We start from the raw sequence: 15,418 nt of genomic DNA on the forward strand, positions 1-15,418 counted from the left end.
GAAGACTAGCTTGTCTTCCCAGTACCCAAATAATTCCTTAAATACTATCTCTTGTATTTGTGTGTATAACAGCAGAAATACCTAAATCATTAGGAATTCCTCTAGCATAGCAATTTGTTGTACTGATGCCATGGGGAGCAAAACCAACGTCTGATGTTGTCTGTTCTCTGCAGCAGTGTGCAGTTGAGAGGAAAAACTGAAGCGCAATGGAAAAATAGTGAAGGGTCACTTTTGTTGGGCTTGCACCTAAAAAGCTGTCTCAGGAAGCAATGTGTACAAGTGGAATAGGAGAAACAACAACCTTCTGGATGCTGCTCTGGGTGGCATATAGAGATGATTATGCAGGAATGTGATACCCTACCAGTAAAGGTAGGAATACAGAACAATGGTTGTCTAACTATCGGAAACTGATACAATGGTAAACACCAATCTCTTTTTAACAGTCATTATTCTTACATAAGAAGCTTCAGGCAGATCAGTGAAGTTCTCAAGATGGCTCCAGAAGGAGTTGGATTAGGTGTTCACAATCTAGCAGCTCTATTTTTTTGTTTTTACAGAGTTTTGGTTGCAAAATACTGTGGTGCAGCCTCCATAGTAGTAAAATTGCTCTAATGTGGTGAGTTGTACTATAGTATACAATCACATGGTGCGAAAAGCCATACAAAAATTATAAAATGACTGAATAGAGAAAACAAAGAGCAAAATTCTCAGTCATTCTCAGAGAAGTCGCTGAGAAAAAGCTGGTGTGATATTGGAGTCACTAACATTTGACTTCCGGAGGTTTCTTCTAAATGAAAATGGGAAGGTGTTTCAGTCCAAAGGAGCTTCAAAAGTGTGCCCAATAATAATGCACTTTTTGTGCTGGGTACGTGAGCATTAACAGATACCAGACAGAGCTGAAAGTGAACAGTTTGTTCAATTTGCCTCACCAAAGTGCTACAGTAGGGTCTCATCCATGGAAGGCAGCTGTTGAAAGAGAGGTGTCTGCAAGGAAGTTCCCAAAGGAAGTTGCTCTGTGCTTTGCCTTGCATAAGCCTTTCCCAGTGCTTAGGCATTGCCAGGTAGGCACATCTGCCCTTTAGACTTTTCTTTCTTACTCCTTTTTTGTTTCTGGAGCTGCAACCTGAGCAGAGGGGTGAATGGGGAAGGACTGATGCTTTTTCTGGCCTGTTGGATGCTGTGATTGTCTAGCTCAAAAGTGAAAAGACAGTTCTCTGCTGTGAGTCCCCTTGTTTTGGTAGAAAGTGGTTGCAACTCTGCCTCCCGGCTGAAGAGCAATGGCTAAAGCTTTATAAACCTCATTTGTAAGATATTAATGAACTGTGTTTCAGTAATGCAATGTAGTATCATAGCTAGAAAGGAAACAAACTGCTTATCTCCTTGGCAGTTATCATCAGCCTGGGTGGAGGAAAACCCTCTGTAGCTGTCTTTGTTACTATCACTGCTGCTTTTCTCCCCAGGATATCCCCTTTGCTGCACTCCCTCAGCAAGGCTTCTCACAGGGCTTTGGATGCAGGAACTTCATCTGGTTAAATGCTTTGTACAGCACCTAACCAAATTAGCTTCTTACCCTGAACACTACTGTGCTATCAGTACCTAATGAGAACAGGGCTCTGGTAGCATTAATCTGGTGCACTCATCTGCAATTTTGTAGGAATTGCTCTGCGTTGGCAATGGGGCAGTTCAGTTGGACTCTCTCACTGTGCTTTTTATGGCGTGACCTGATTGTTTTGGACTTATTTCTACAAAATTTGGACAGACGTGATTCCTGCTTACATCAGCAGGAGAAGAGAGCATGTGGCTCCTGGCAGTAACTTCTGCACTGCCCAGAAATTAGCTTCAAGAGCCTCCAAATTGTCATTAAATTTTGATTGTTTCCCTTAACATGTACACATCCGCCCATGGAAAATCACCTATTGTGTCGCTTCTGCCCCTCTCCCTGGAGTGTTACCAGGAGGTGAGCTATGACGGTGATGGGAAGGTTGCAGCCCTAATGGGGTCCAAAAGTACAGAGGCAAGAAAATGAGCTCACCTTCCTGTCCCGAAGTTAAGTGGTAATTGCTGTGGCTCCGATGCTGAAATATGCAGTAACATGAGTGTAGAACTTCACTGCTAAGGTTTACGTGTTTGTTCTGCTTCTCTGCTTCTGTTTTGGCTACCATGTAAGTATTTATTACATTTTATTTTATTACTTTTTGCTTTATGGCCACTATTTCATGGAAAAAAATGCATCTTCTCTCTCTTCACAACTCCACCTCCCCCCCCCTTTTTTTTTTTTCTTACATTTAAAAGTTGCAAACGGGGTCCTATTTGTTATGTAAAGTGCGTATGCCTCCACTGATTTCCAGTAGAGCTCTGTTTCAGCTTTCAGTAATAGAATTTATGGTTCTGATTGGGGTTAGGCAGTTAAATGTAAATAAGTGCATTAGTCTGCAGAATATGATCTTTTCCCACTTATTTCACCATTTTCTGTCATAAACAACTAAATTAAAACTGGTATCCTCTCCTTCCCACTAGCTTCTAAGCTGGCTGCTAGAGGCCTGCAGGTGTAAAACAAAGGATGGGTTCAGTATCAGCGCATTTCACTTACGTCCCTAGAAATGAGCATCTTTAATGTTCCAAATGAGCTAAATTACAGGGGAACACTTCCAGCTAGCATTCCAGGGCTGTGAGGGCATCCCAGGAGCCTGTGGTCTGACAGGCTTTGTAATGCTGAACCACGCTGAGAAAGGCCTCCCTATGCATTGCGTATACCATTTTCTACCCACATCATTGAAAGCAAGGCTTTTTGTGCATGCCTGGGGTGGTACTTTGGCATAGTGAAAAGCCAGAAAACTTGCTGAACTTTTAAGGCTACATTCTGAAAATGGGCTGCTAGCAAAATATAGATAAAGCTGGGGTCCTTTGGGTGAAAATTATTAACGATCCAGTATTGATTTATTCATCTTCCAGCTTAACATACCAGGTGCCTCCCATATATGAAGCCCTATAATCTCAAGGAAGATTTAGTTCATATAGTGTTGGGTTTCCATAATGAAGTGTCACAGATGCTTTCTTCTCTACTGTGGTGGTATCAGTTCCTTTGTCTTCCTATAAAAAAAAATAGCAGTTAGAGAAATCAAATTCAGGGATGAAGGGTTTCATGTTCCCTCTTCTTCCAGTCTGTAAACTATTTCTCACACAGGCATCTTCTGCCGTTCCTTTCAAAACTCCACCATTAGCTTTTAAGCTTATTCAGGTCAGAGAAGCAGCAGGAAGCATGACTGCAGCCTCCTGCAAGAATACCATATTACATGGGGTAATCCTGGGTCTCTGGCTTCCGGTCCTTCTGTAGCACTCATATGTTAAGAGTAAAATACGTTAATGGGCTTTTGAGAATTCCTGAGGAATGTTCTGGATCACAGATAGAGCCTATCTGCCATTAACCATAATACCTTCTTGGCAGCCATTCTTGCTCTGCAGCCTTTGCCTTCAAGATCTGTTCTGGAGAGGCATTTTAGAAATCTTGTAATGAGCCCTCACATACAGAGGGATCAGGCTCATTGCAGACTGTTCCACCCTGCACTTACTATCTTGTATGTACTTTGCACATACCTCATATGGAAGGGCTCAAACTCCATTTTTACTTTAAATAACTGATTTAGCAGTTATGCAGTGTTTGTGCTTTCACAAAATGCAGTTTGTTAGTGTTTGAAAGAGCATAAATGAGACATGGTTCTGGCCTTGGTTCATATGGAGTCATCCCTGCACTGCCGCTTGTCTGTCAATGGCATCAAGGAAGGTGCCACTGAGTATTGTAGAATTTGTCTGCTGCATATATGTAATATTGGTACTTGCAGATGGCACCTGGGCAGATTTTATCTACATCAAGCAAGCAAAAGCCTGAGTTCTTTGCCATCTTCTCATGCAGTAAGTTCAAACTCCTCCAATACTTGACCCAGGTCTTATTAGAAGTAAGGCTGCAGAAGTTAGGTGAGGTTTGTTTTTTTTTTTCCTGCGAGGACTTGAATATGACTTCAATTAGGTGGGAACCTCACCCTGATTCCAATCTCTGATAAATTCACTTTTCAATATTGCATTATTGCTAGTGTGTGAACCAAATGTCTACACTGGTACTTCTGTTAAGCCAAATGCAAGTACTTTTTCCTTTTTTTTTTTTTCTTTTTCTGATTTGTAAGTATGTTATGTTTAACAGACATGAGTAACCCATGTGGGATATCTTTCACACAGAGTAAAACTAATGTAAATTCACATGACTCAGGGATTTATTTCAATGCTTCTGTATAAACTCTCATTAGAAATGATTATGCTTGAAGATCAAAAGGAAAGTACACTTGCTTGTATTAATGTTTAATGCATAATTCACATTGTTAGAACAAAAAACAAAACAGTCAGTGGCTGTTATGACAAATATTAAACATCAGTGCCACTAACCAATTTTCAGAGAGGATCCTTCATTTCTCTGCACTGGCTATGTGCTGAGGTTTCCTCTTCTTTCTGTTCTGTTGCTGTCTCCAAGACCTCTCCATTTCACAGACCTGTTTCTCATTGGGTCAGCAGTCCCCTGTCCCAGAAGGAGCAGGGGAGATCCTGGACATCCTCTCACTGCAGGTGGCTCCTGCTTTCAGAGAGCTCCTAGTGTTAGCAGTGTAAAGCAATCTAATCCAGCTGTTGACACGATAATGATTTTAGACATGCTCCTGCATGGTCCCCAAGCCCTCCTTGCCTCCAATCTCAGGCTGCTTTCAGCCTTACTATCAAGACTAGGCCCATGGCTGATGTTACACCACAACAGGATTCAAGAGCTTGTTTTTTTTTTTTAATCACATTTATCTATGTTTTTATCTTCTTCATTCAATGCTTACTTTCTTATCAGAAAGCTTTGTACTTAAATAAGCAGGGCTAGCATGAAGGAGACATACGTGAAATCCATTCCCTGTATCCTTCAGCCAAGACCCAGCACAGCAGAGTAAAGCCATGCTCATAATCGCAACTGTAGCTTAAGAATGAGAACTGTTTTTGCAGCATGATTGCTGGTACACGGGTTAGCAGGGTGACTTCATCTGTACGCAGGAAGATCCTTAGGTACCTCTGCCTTTCACAAAAAGTAGGGTTTTTTCTTCATATCTTCACAGCTTTTACTGGCTTTTCCCACGTCAGTGTTTAAAGGTTCAGCAATTTGTACCATCAAGTTTCATATTTATGTTTCTCTTCAAAATTTGTTTTACTACCTGAGCTTACATCTTTTTTGTTGCTGTTGTTGTTCCCCTCCCCTTCATCCCCCTTCTTTGTATTTTTGAGTTTAAAGTTTAGGAGTCTTAATTCAGGTCAGAATCACCTCTCTTTGCAGGGAGATGTGTGGCACAGAATGAGACAGAGTAATGTTTGAAGATCTTTCTGCTTGTGCAAAGCTGAAAAAAAATAAATAAATTCCTTTCTTATCATCATTTCAGTAACTCTCTTATGAACCAGCAGTGATACAACACAGCTGATTCTGAACCCTCCTGCATCCATTTAGAGCAGAGTAACTGCCTGAGACTGCAGTAGGCTTTTCCTGATTCAGGTCTCTGTAAGCAAATGAACTAGCTCCCTGTTCCTAAGGTATATCCTGGAAACCCCATTGTTTTGCGAGCCATCCTGTGCTAATCTGAGAGGTTCCTCATACAGGAACCAGTGCTGTTGATTTATAGAGGGTGCTTCATACAGACACTGCTGCTTTGAGCACTATGTAGTCAATGGACAAGCAGATCACGGGTGTTCAAGAGGACACAGACCTTTGGCTTTTGTTCTCCTTTTGTTAACAGCCTACTCAAAATATTTACAATTTAGAACCCAATATTTTCTGCAGTAGAGAGACAACTGTCTGCTTCAACACAGCTGAGAATGAACTCAGAGTATACGTTGTGTAAATTGTTTATTTATCTTGTGGAGTGCACATGGAAGCACTGTCCTTGAATTGATCACAAGCACATGGCTGTTGTATGGTTTCTGCTAAGAAAGAAAAACCTGTAATGAATTAAATATGCCTCACAAGGAAAGAAGTAGGTCAAATGTTGGGCTAAATTAGCCTTATGTTATACAGAACGACTATGTACAGTGTGTTGTTTTCAGGTGTGCGATTTTGGACTTGTCTACACGCAAAATTATTCCGAAACACTTATTAGCTACACTGCAGTAATTACGCTTAACCAAAACCATATGTACACAAATATCATGCCAGTGTAAGAGCTCACTTTTTTGAATTCTCCTAATCCACTTTAAAAGTGGATTAAGTGAAACCAGGAAGAAGCTCCGTCATCCCAGAATGAACAAGCCACCTGCACATGGTTCTGTCTCACATCCATCCACTACCTCATTCCAGCAGAATTTTCCTGGGTTGAGAGGCTCTTAAGATAGATCTACATAGCAAATGAACGTGCGATTATACACGTACCAGCCTTTCCTTTACTCTCGCTGGTGTGAGTAACAGCACTAATGAAAGATGGTGGCCAAAATCTCAGTGCAGCCCATTAGCTGGGGCCTACACACAGGAACCCTTCTGCTTGTGAGCAACCTCTGCTGCAACACACCTCATCATGCCCTCATGTCAGACATAGCTCACATCCCCATGCTAATGCTGGAATGGGAACATCTCCTTGCACCTCAGTGCATACACACAGCAAATACTGCATATGTGATAGGACTGTGCAGCTGAACTAAATAGAAAGCTGGGCATTTAACTTCAGAAGTTAATCACACGAAGGAGACGCATGGCTCATACGTTTTTAATATACACACCTTTGACAGCCAAATGAAGCGTTGGCTCTGTAGCTGCATAGGCCAAATTAAATATGCTGTAGACAAGCACAACTATGTTGATTTCACTAGGGCTGAATTTGGCTCCATAGGCAAGTTCATGCTTATTTGACTAATACTTGTTTTGTTGCCTATCTGCTCACTTCTTTTAATGAAGTTAATGCATTTCAATATTCCTTTCAATGCATTCCAAAACCAGCAATTTGATTAACTAATTCCCTTTTAAAAGCATAACAATCGCAACTAAAATCTCCCTCTTAGGAGAGGTATGGAACAACTGCGCAGAGCATCTTGGGTAGCAATGCCATAACTTAAATCTCTTTAAAGAAACTCCCCACATCAATCAGAAGAGCCTCACTGAAAAATAAATGGCAAAATACAGACAACAATCAAGCTACACAAAGTGCTTTTTAAGTCTACCAAGACCAATATATCAGTAACATACCCTGCACTCTCCAGAGCTCTGTTGAGACAATATGCTTCAGACAAATAAAACCTTAGTCCAAATGCCACTCAAAACAATTCTGAAACAGAAACACTATGCAAATTTGTCTTTATAGACAAGACAGAAAGCAGCTTGAATAGCTCGTCTTAAAAAATAAAAAGTACTTTTTCAATTTCATTCTCCTTAAAATATTGCTTGGACTTCACTGTATTCTGAGGACTTATTTTTCCCCCCAGTTAAAGAGCAAAGGCTTTTTCCACTTAAAATAAGGCACTGTTCCAGAGTACCAAATCTGGCAGCAGCAAAGGTACATGCTAAATTCTCCCTGGCTTCACCTTCTTAAAAAACTGGAAGAGCAAAACCCGATTAGTAACAATATTAAGCAAAGACAATCTTCTCTTTTGTTGTATTTAAATGAAGAAAATGAAAGCATTAATGCTAATTGAAGCTGCAACAATAATTTAGTTTCAGCCCTGTGCTGCTTCAGCTTTTCAGCTGCTCTATGAACTGTCGCACTAGCTACACATACGTGGCGAGCTGTTGTCAGAATAGGAAGTAGAAAATGCAGTGTGGGATGGAGCCACTTGATATTGGGCCTTACTGAGCACTTTGGTCAGTGTGCAGGTGCTGTGGTGAGTTGGCAGGTTGGGATATTAAGTGTATGCTTGCAATGACCTATCTTTGGCTGAAAGGTCACAGCGGGCCGTGCCACAGTGAATAACTGAAAGCAAGGCCTAGCACTGGAAATAACTGTGCAGGAAGAAGTGCACACAACTAAAAGGTCCCTGCCCCCATGTGTACTTACGCTGAGGGACATGGGTTAGCAGGAATGGTTGGTTTAGATGATCTTAGTAGTCTTTTCCAATCTCAATGATTCTATGGTCTTCCTTTTAAGAGCACAAACCCCAAGGAAAGCAAGCTAAGCCTAGTGCCAACCCCTAGCCCTGCTCACAGCAACATCCAGTCACACAGGTTGACCTGGTGGCAGCAGGCCTTGTCACCACATGCAGGTCACCCACCACCCAGCCTGGCCCAGCACCCACCAGCCTCCACACAACATCCTGGTGGTCCCCGAGCAGCCCACACGGGCCTGCGTTCCCTCCCGACTCGGGGTGCCTTTTCCATCAGTCCCATTCCCTGCAGGGACATGGCAGGGCCCTGCTCTGTGCGGGCTGCGCTGTCCCATCCTCCGCATCCGGGTGGCACCCCCATCCCCCTCCTCCCCAACCGCCCGTTTCCGTGATTTTTTTTTTCCTTTTTTTTTTTTTTTTTTCTTTCTTTTTTTTCTTTTCCTTTTGGCGTGTGCTTCCCTCCTCCAGGTGGGACCCGGCGTTGACCAGCTCGGCTCGCCCGGCGCCCAGCGTCAACCTGAAGGTAAAATGAAAGACAAAAAGATGAACGCATGCCTGCTCCCCCGCGCCCGCCACCATCGCGGCCGGCAGCCCCCGCCGCGCGCCGGATTTCCTGTTTCGGCTTTTTTCCTCCCTTCGTTTCGCTTAAAAACGCATGCAGAGAAAGGCGCACGTACCCGGTACCGAGCCCAAGGGGGAAAAAACCATAAAATAAAATACATAACCCGGCCGCGCTTCCCCCTGCCGCTGCCAAGTTATCATTGAGAAAACAGACAGGCGGCGTGACGTCCCGGGTCAGGCCGAGTGCGGACCGGCGCTACCAAGGCGGCAGGGTGGCCCGGGGCCGCCGCCGGAGCCGGGGCCGAGGGGCCGGGGCCGCCGTCGCCCTCCTTCCGCCGCCCCCTCGCCCGCCGGGGCCGCGCCCGCCGCCGCCGCCGCCCCCCTGGCCCCCCGCCTCGCAGTAGCGGCGCCGCTCGGCCTGCGCCCGCCGGCGACTCCCCCCCTCTCCGGCGGAGGTCGGGGGAGCCCGGGGAAAGGAGGCGTGCGTAAAGATTTTGCAATGTCCCTGCATGGTGTTGTAGACTTTCCTAGCAAAGAAACCGGCTTCGGCTTCTTTAAAATCCCCGACGACTCACCTGACTAGCCGGCCTGCGGCTCCGCGCTGACCAGGTAACGCGGGGCCCCCTCTCCACCCGCTGACATTGCGGCGGGGCGGGGGCGGCGCAGAGGCGAGCTGCGGCCAACCCCCCCCCCCCTCCTCCGCCCCCAACCCGCACACTCACCCGCCGTCCCCCGGCCCGCCCGGTCATCGGCAATTAGCGGGGTGGGGGGGTTTATGCGTGTGATTTTTATTCTTTTTCTTTCCGCTAACCCCGCAATTCTGCCCTCCCCCCCTTCACAGGGTCAGGAGTGCCGGGGAAGTGACGGAGGCACAGTGAGAGTTTGGGGTCCCGGGGTGGCTGCTACTTTAACACTGGGGGTCCTTCCCCTCCGGAAAGCTCCGTCCCGAAGCCGAACGGGAGCCGCCGGGCCTGGCCGGACCCCGCCGGGCTGAAGGAGGGGGGGAGGGACACAAGGGCACACGTGCGGGAAGAGAGCGGCGGGGGAGGGACGCTGCTGCGTGCCCCGGGCCTGGGGCTGCGTTGTGATGGGGGGAGAAGCGGTGTCGGGCGGCGTTCGGAGCGCCCGTGGAGTTCACGCTCTTTGGGGTTGCGCGTGGGAGGCGGCTGCGATGGGGGAGGCGGTGGGAAGGAGCCGAGTGCGAGTGAAGGTGAATGGCACAGGGCAGGCGGCCCGGCCCCCCGTTCCTTTCTGCTGCTGGGGGTGATCCCGCGCCTCAAAGTGCCATTTTTGCGGCCGCGGGATGGAGGGGGGGGAGAGGTGAGAACCCGAACGCCCTTTGCCTGAAAGCACCGAAGTTTTAAGCGTGTAGCAGCAGCACTGTCTGAGATACAAAGTATAAAACTTATCTGATACATGTTTCCCCCTGTTCCCGAGCACAGAATGTTCCCGTGCCGCACACGTTGCATGCGGCCGCGGTGAGGACGGGAGCACTTTGCGGTATAACCTACATTAGCTTATAGATGGTGCGCTGAGCGTATGCCAGGGCTGAGCGTGGAGAAGTGCCCCGTAGGGCCGCGTCCCCGCTGCTGGGGGGCCCTGCAGGCTGCCCGTGCTCCTCTCCAGGACCTTCCAGTTAAGATGTGCCGGGGGCAGGAAAAAGCAGACATGGCATTCAGCATGCTCATTATCAAAATAAGGCAAACAAATCGATTGCATTAACGGTATCTCAGTCATCCCATTGTGTTTTGTTTTTGTTTTATGTTTAATTTCCCCCAGAAATTAAAAGGTTACTGCTGGTGTGTCGTGTCCCTATCTCAAACCCAGCACCACTTATTATTGCAACGGTATTTCAATATTAAGTGATCTTGAAGATGATTTCATCTTTCATTTTGAATCCTGAATTTGAATCAGCATTAGAATGTCAGGGCTGCGAGATAAGGTGGGACAAACTAAGTAGACAGCTGAAGGGCTGTGCTGAAGGTGCTGCGGGAAGGAGATCTGGGGCCGTTCACAGTAACCTTGTTTACGGGGACGATTCAATTGCAACCTGAATTTCAGCACGAGGCTGCCTGGACTAATGCCTGTGCGCTTGAAGCTGATCACGAGTGTCTTTTGCACTCTAAACCTTTGCTCTCCCTACACTGCTTACTCGCAAAAACTTTTCTGGAAGGTTATTATGATTTTTCCAAGATGAAAATTAAGATGTTTTCCTGAAAGGAACAACACTCTTTGAACTGCAGTGTGTTAGCAACAAAGTATTCATGAGGTCTGATTACATATATATATATATATATATACTTATTTTTTTCCTCGCTGTTGTGTGGGGGTCAGTAGTTACACCGCACCTTTTAACTTTAAGTCTATGGCTTTGATTAATTATCTTTAAGTCATGGAGGTTTTGAATATAGTTTACAGCATGTGAAAAGGGTTCGAGTCAGACAGTGAAAAGATGCATGTTGTACTGAGGAACAGCCCCGTAGTGGTCTGCTCCGTTTTTGTTTTCTTTTCTCAAAGCTGTTCCAGGAAAATCACGTGCATGGAGAGAGTGGGTGCTAAATGCCAGCAGCCGCATTAATGAAGAAAAAATGCTGTTGAAATACTTTGGAATAATAAATAGGATATGTAATGGTCAACCACAAGATAAAAATTTTACACAGTGTTTTTATGGCTCTAAATTGGCTGCGTTGTAAACCAAGCTTACTACTCTATTAAGTCATCATACTTTTCAATTATTTAAGATTTCTAGCCGAGCTATCTAATATCGTCTTCATTGTGCGTATCAGAAAATTATATATACGGCTGTAATTCCTTGTTAGTCTGTGAAGGCTGTGTTGCAGATGGGGGTTTAATTTTGGCTTATCAGGACAAATATTACAAAGCACGCACATGGCAAAATGATATGGAAATAGTCCTAGTACAGAGGAATGGGGGGATAGTTACAGCACTGAAATGTACCTAATACAATTTGAGATCCACTCACTAAGAAACCTTGACAGTATCTGCCTTCCAGGTACTGTGCATTTGGAAATACTATATCTCCATTTAAATGCAGATCTTCGGTTTTCTCCAGGGGGCAGTTGGTGAATCTTTCGATTGAACCACCGGTACTAGAAAAACTAACTGCAGATTTACTCATGAACAAGAGACCCTTTCAAGTCTGCCTGTTTGAAATAATGCCTTTAAAATTTCCTAATATTGCAGTTTTAGATTGATTTTTAAATGCCTTTTCAGAAGTCGCACAAAAGGAATGTTGTCTTTACTCCAAGTAGTTCAATGTTTGCACACTTATTTAGCAATCTTAAGAGAGATAGCATTACAAGCCAGTTCTTTGTTTTTGCGTTGGTATTGTGTATGCTTGTGAGTTTTGTCAAATGGACAGAGCAGTCTTGCTTTGATTTTGACCTAGATTCCTCTGGATTCTTCCTATATGGCCAGTACCTGCTTATTTCCTGCTGTGAAAATGGGAGGACAACTGTTGATGCTATCTAGCTGGGGCTGTTTGGGCACATCCAGTAAACTCCCCTCCTCCCTGAAGACCTCATTACTAATGGGTATGGTCGTGCTATATTTGAGGGGGTGCATGCAAGTATTTTCTCTCTTCACTTTTCCATCCCTGAGGGTCTGAGTCAAAGAAAGACAGAAAAAATGGGCATAGTGAGTGAATTTATTTCTCTTTCTGTAGTGGGCATGTGTATTTTTTACTCTTGTGCTGTCAATCAGGGCAATGCTCTATTTGAAACAAGTCTCGAATCCATCTTATCCCATATGTGCTTGAAACTGGGTGCCAGTAGGAGTCAGCCCTGCATGGAGGGGCCATGTCCCACCCAGCCTTGGTCCCAAGCTGTTTGCAGTGCAGTCTAGCCCTAGGATGTAGGGAATGGGAGCTTCCTCTTGGGATGAAGGCAGAACAAGGACCTGGTACAGGGAGGCAAAAGGTCCTGATGTTTTCTGAATCAGGCACTCCTACCTGCTCAAATGAGGAAACCACCCTCATCATGGGAAGGATGCTGCCTTCACCCCCTGTGCCAGGTTGTGGAGGTGACACCCCTATTGTACGTACCTGTTAATGGCATACAGTTCATTCTCTCCAGTACTCAGGGTAAATGCGCTCTTCAGTCTTTTCATGGAGTTCAGGCAGGTCTGCGGAATCAAATCTTATGTGCATCAGCACTGATGGCAGAGATGTTATTTAGCTTGGTTGATGTTGCTAGCAGCATTTGCGGATTTGTGTTCCTAGTGGAAGCTTCAGTGGGATGGACTTCTTAAAGGAATGTTCTGCATATTGGGGTTGAAGGAAAAGCCAAGCCTGATACATTAGCTTGCTGCCTGTTTAATTCTGTTGAAATCAACTGGATTTCTTCATGCGAGTGCTTCACACGTGCGTGCCTTTGATGGCATGCCGATCGGTTGGGATATTCCTTTGCTGAAAACCTTGTCCTGAGTCAAGTCTGGGCATGCATGCTCCTGTATGTTCATATACAGGCTGAGCAGGGCCCATCCTTTGTAACACAATTTCTGCCTTTAATATCTGAATAAGATCTCTTATTGTAACTCAGCCATTAGGGGAAAGGGAAATGGAACTTTTCTCAAACAGTTTTTCTGTTGGGGAATCTAGTGGCAGTTGCTTTGAAGCATGTGTAATTGATTATCATACATTTATTTTAAAAAGGAGACATAACAAGGAATCTAACATGATGTTTTGGAATATATCTTCTCCCCACAATGTTCTTGAGGGAAATGTAAGGTTGCAGGCATCATTTCATGCCCTGTATGTTTTTGAACATAAATCAAAGAAATTGTTGGAGAGTTATAGATGTTCATAGCAACTGTAGCTATAATAAACACATGCAGTATATATTTTCCAAGCTATTTTGTATGGGTGAAAAGCTGAAGCTGGCATTTTGTACGAACAATTCAACTTAATCACTGAAAATTTATTTCCTAGTTAGCGTGGCTTACTAGACTAGCATGAAGTTGTACACCTTGGCTGAAGCTCATCTGTGAGGGAAGCCTTGGTTAAAATTGGGGAAGGATTTAAATTGTGATCTAGAAACCTTAAATGAATTATACCGAATGTCATATTTATTGTGATGCCTCCATGGTGATATTTACATCTCTATTATTTTTTATATTATCTTCAAAATATACTGATTACTTTAGGTAATCTGATTAACTTTTATTTACTTTAGCAAATAAAAGACAAGAATGTTATGGAAAACAAATGGGTAAAGAACTTTAATTGTGCACAGTCACATTTTTACTGTAGTAAATAGAACAGGAGGGAGAATTGTGATTGATCAGGTGGTGCAGAGATGCAAGTGAGAACAACACCAAGCTTAGGAATACAAGTTTCTCGGCTACTGTGTTTGGTTTTGTTTGAAATCCTTCATAGATGAAAAGGGACAAAACACTATGATGGAAGAATTCCCACGAGAAGAGTGAGTAGAATTGATGAATGAGGATGAGGAAGGTTTCCCTTATGCTGACAAGGATCCAAATGCATTTAAATGTAAGAAAGTACAGTAGTCATAGTTAATGTGCATATGGATTGACTGGCTTCCCTTAATTTCTCTCTTAACTCTTTCTAACGTCCCCTGAAAATTCAATGAAAAAATCAGAATAGGTCAAATAAGGCAGAATGTGCCAGGTTGCGGGATCGTTGGCAAGGCTGGGAGAACAAGGATTTTGCTCTTGTGCATCCTCTGTTGGAATCAGTGTATACTTGTGCAAAACAGAGTTGAAGGAGCAGTGTCCCAGATACAGAATTACATGACTGTGAGGGATATGACTTAATTGTGTAGGGGATGGAAAAAGAAATGGAATCTGTTTTCCTAGGTGGGTATTCTCCAGCCCTGACCAAATTTTAGGGTAAGCAGGAGGTGGAGCTGCTGACTATGATTGAGTTATTCTTCTGCAGAATTTGGAAGATTCAAACCATCTGTGTCGACATGTGGGCCCTTGGTGAGGAAACTTCATTCACTGTCGTTCCTATTTCCACTGGGGTGAATGTTTTGAGTTTCATATGCCAAAAAAGCTTATTTTACTCTGTGCTGAATTTCTAACAGGAAAAAGAAAAGTGACACCAAACATTACGTGCTGAATTAAGGACAAATGAGACCAGGTGGACAAAGGTTGGGAGCAAAGTATGCGGAGCATGGGCAGCAGGTTGGGTACTGGAGCACAGAGAGCAGGTTGTCCAAGGTCACTGTTGCTCTTATGGCACAGCTCAGAGCTGCACTCTGAAACTCAGGTTTTAGTCTATTACCTCCTCAACATGCAATCGTTGTTTCACAGCTTGAGCAATGGCAGCAGAGAAACCTTGCTTTTGTAACATGCATTATGGTGTTGGTTTCAGCATGGAAAGGTGATGTGGTGTGTTCCTGGTTACACAGCCAGGCAGTGGTAGAAGCCAGAAAAAGTCTGACTTCACCACCAAGATGGCATTTCCTTTGCTTGCCTTGTCTCTTCAAGAAGAAGATTTATGTTTCTTTTTGGTGCTTTTTAATTCAAAGGGTGTGAATTGTGAGTACCTCTGAAAATTGGGCCACCAACACTTACACTTGTTTGTGCTTGCGAGTGTGCACGTGTGTGCAACGTGCGTGATCAGATGTTGTGCGTGCACAGGATCTCAATTATTTTCCTGTTTGAATCACTGAGCTTGCTGTCTTGATGTACTGTCAGTTTTGCTTTCTGCCCTTTGGAATAAAGTTCAAAATGTTAAAGAAATAACACACAATATATTAGGAGCTAGGATAGTCATAGT

At 44.3% G+C, this 15,418-nt stretch overlaps 1 protein-coding gene and 1 long non-coding RNA gene across 5 annotated transcripts in view; one reads left to right on the forward strand and one right to left on the reverse strand.

Annotated features, from left to right (window-relative positions):
- Positions 1-15,418, forward strand: part of ESRRG (estrogen related receptor gamma) — a 374,311-nt gene that overhangs the window by 8,884 nt on the left and 350,009 nt on the right. For 2 of the 4 annotated variants that reach the window (XM_015857193.2, XM_015857192.2), the window contains exon 1: positions 9,090-9,261. The exons of 1 other annotated variant lie outside the window; for it this stretch is intronic. The gene's annotated coding sequence lies outside the window, so the exon portion shown is untranslated. Of the gene's footprint in view, positions 1-8,595; positions 8,615-9,089; positions 9,262-15,418 lie in introns of those variants that run through there. One more of the 4 variants, XM_032443886.1, reaches the window with a different exon arrangement.
- Positions 5,898-8,975, reverse strand: LOC107311023. The gene is made up of 2 exons (XR_001553833.2): positions 8,769-8,975; positions 5,898-8,608 (listed from the first exon to the last, which is right to left on the reverse strand). It is a non-coding gene; the product is annotated as an uncharacterized LOC107311023 (long non-coding RNA).

The sequence above is a fragment of the Coturnix japonica genome, chromosome 3 (genome assembly GCF_001577835.2).
Source record: "Coturnix japonica isolate 7356 chromosome 3, Coturnix japonica 2.1, whole genome shotgun sequence".
Lineage (NCBI taxonomy): Eukaryota > Metazoa > Chordata > Aves > Galliformes > Phasianidae > Coturnix > Coturnix japonica.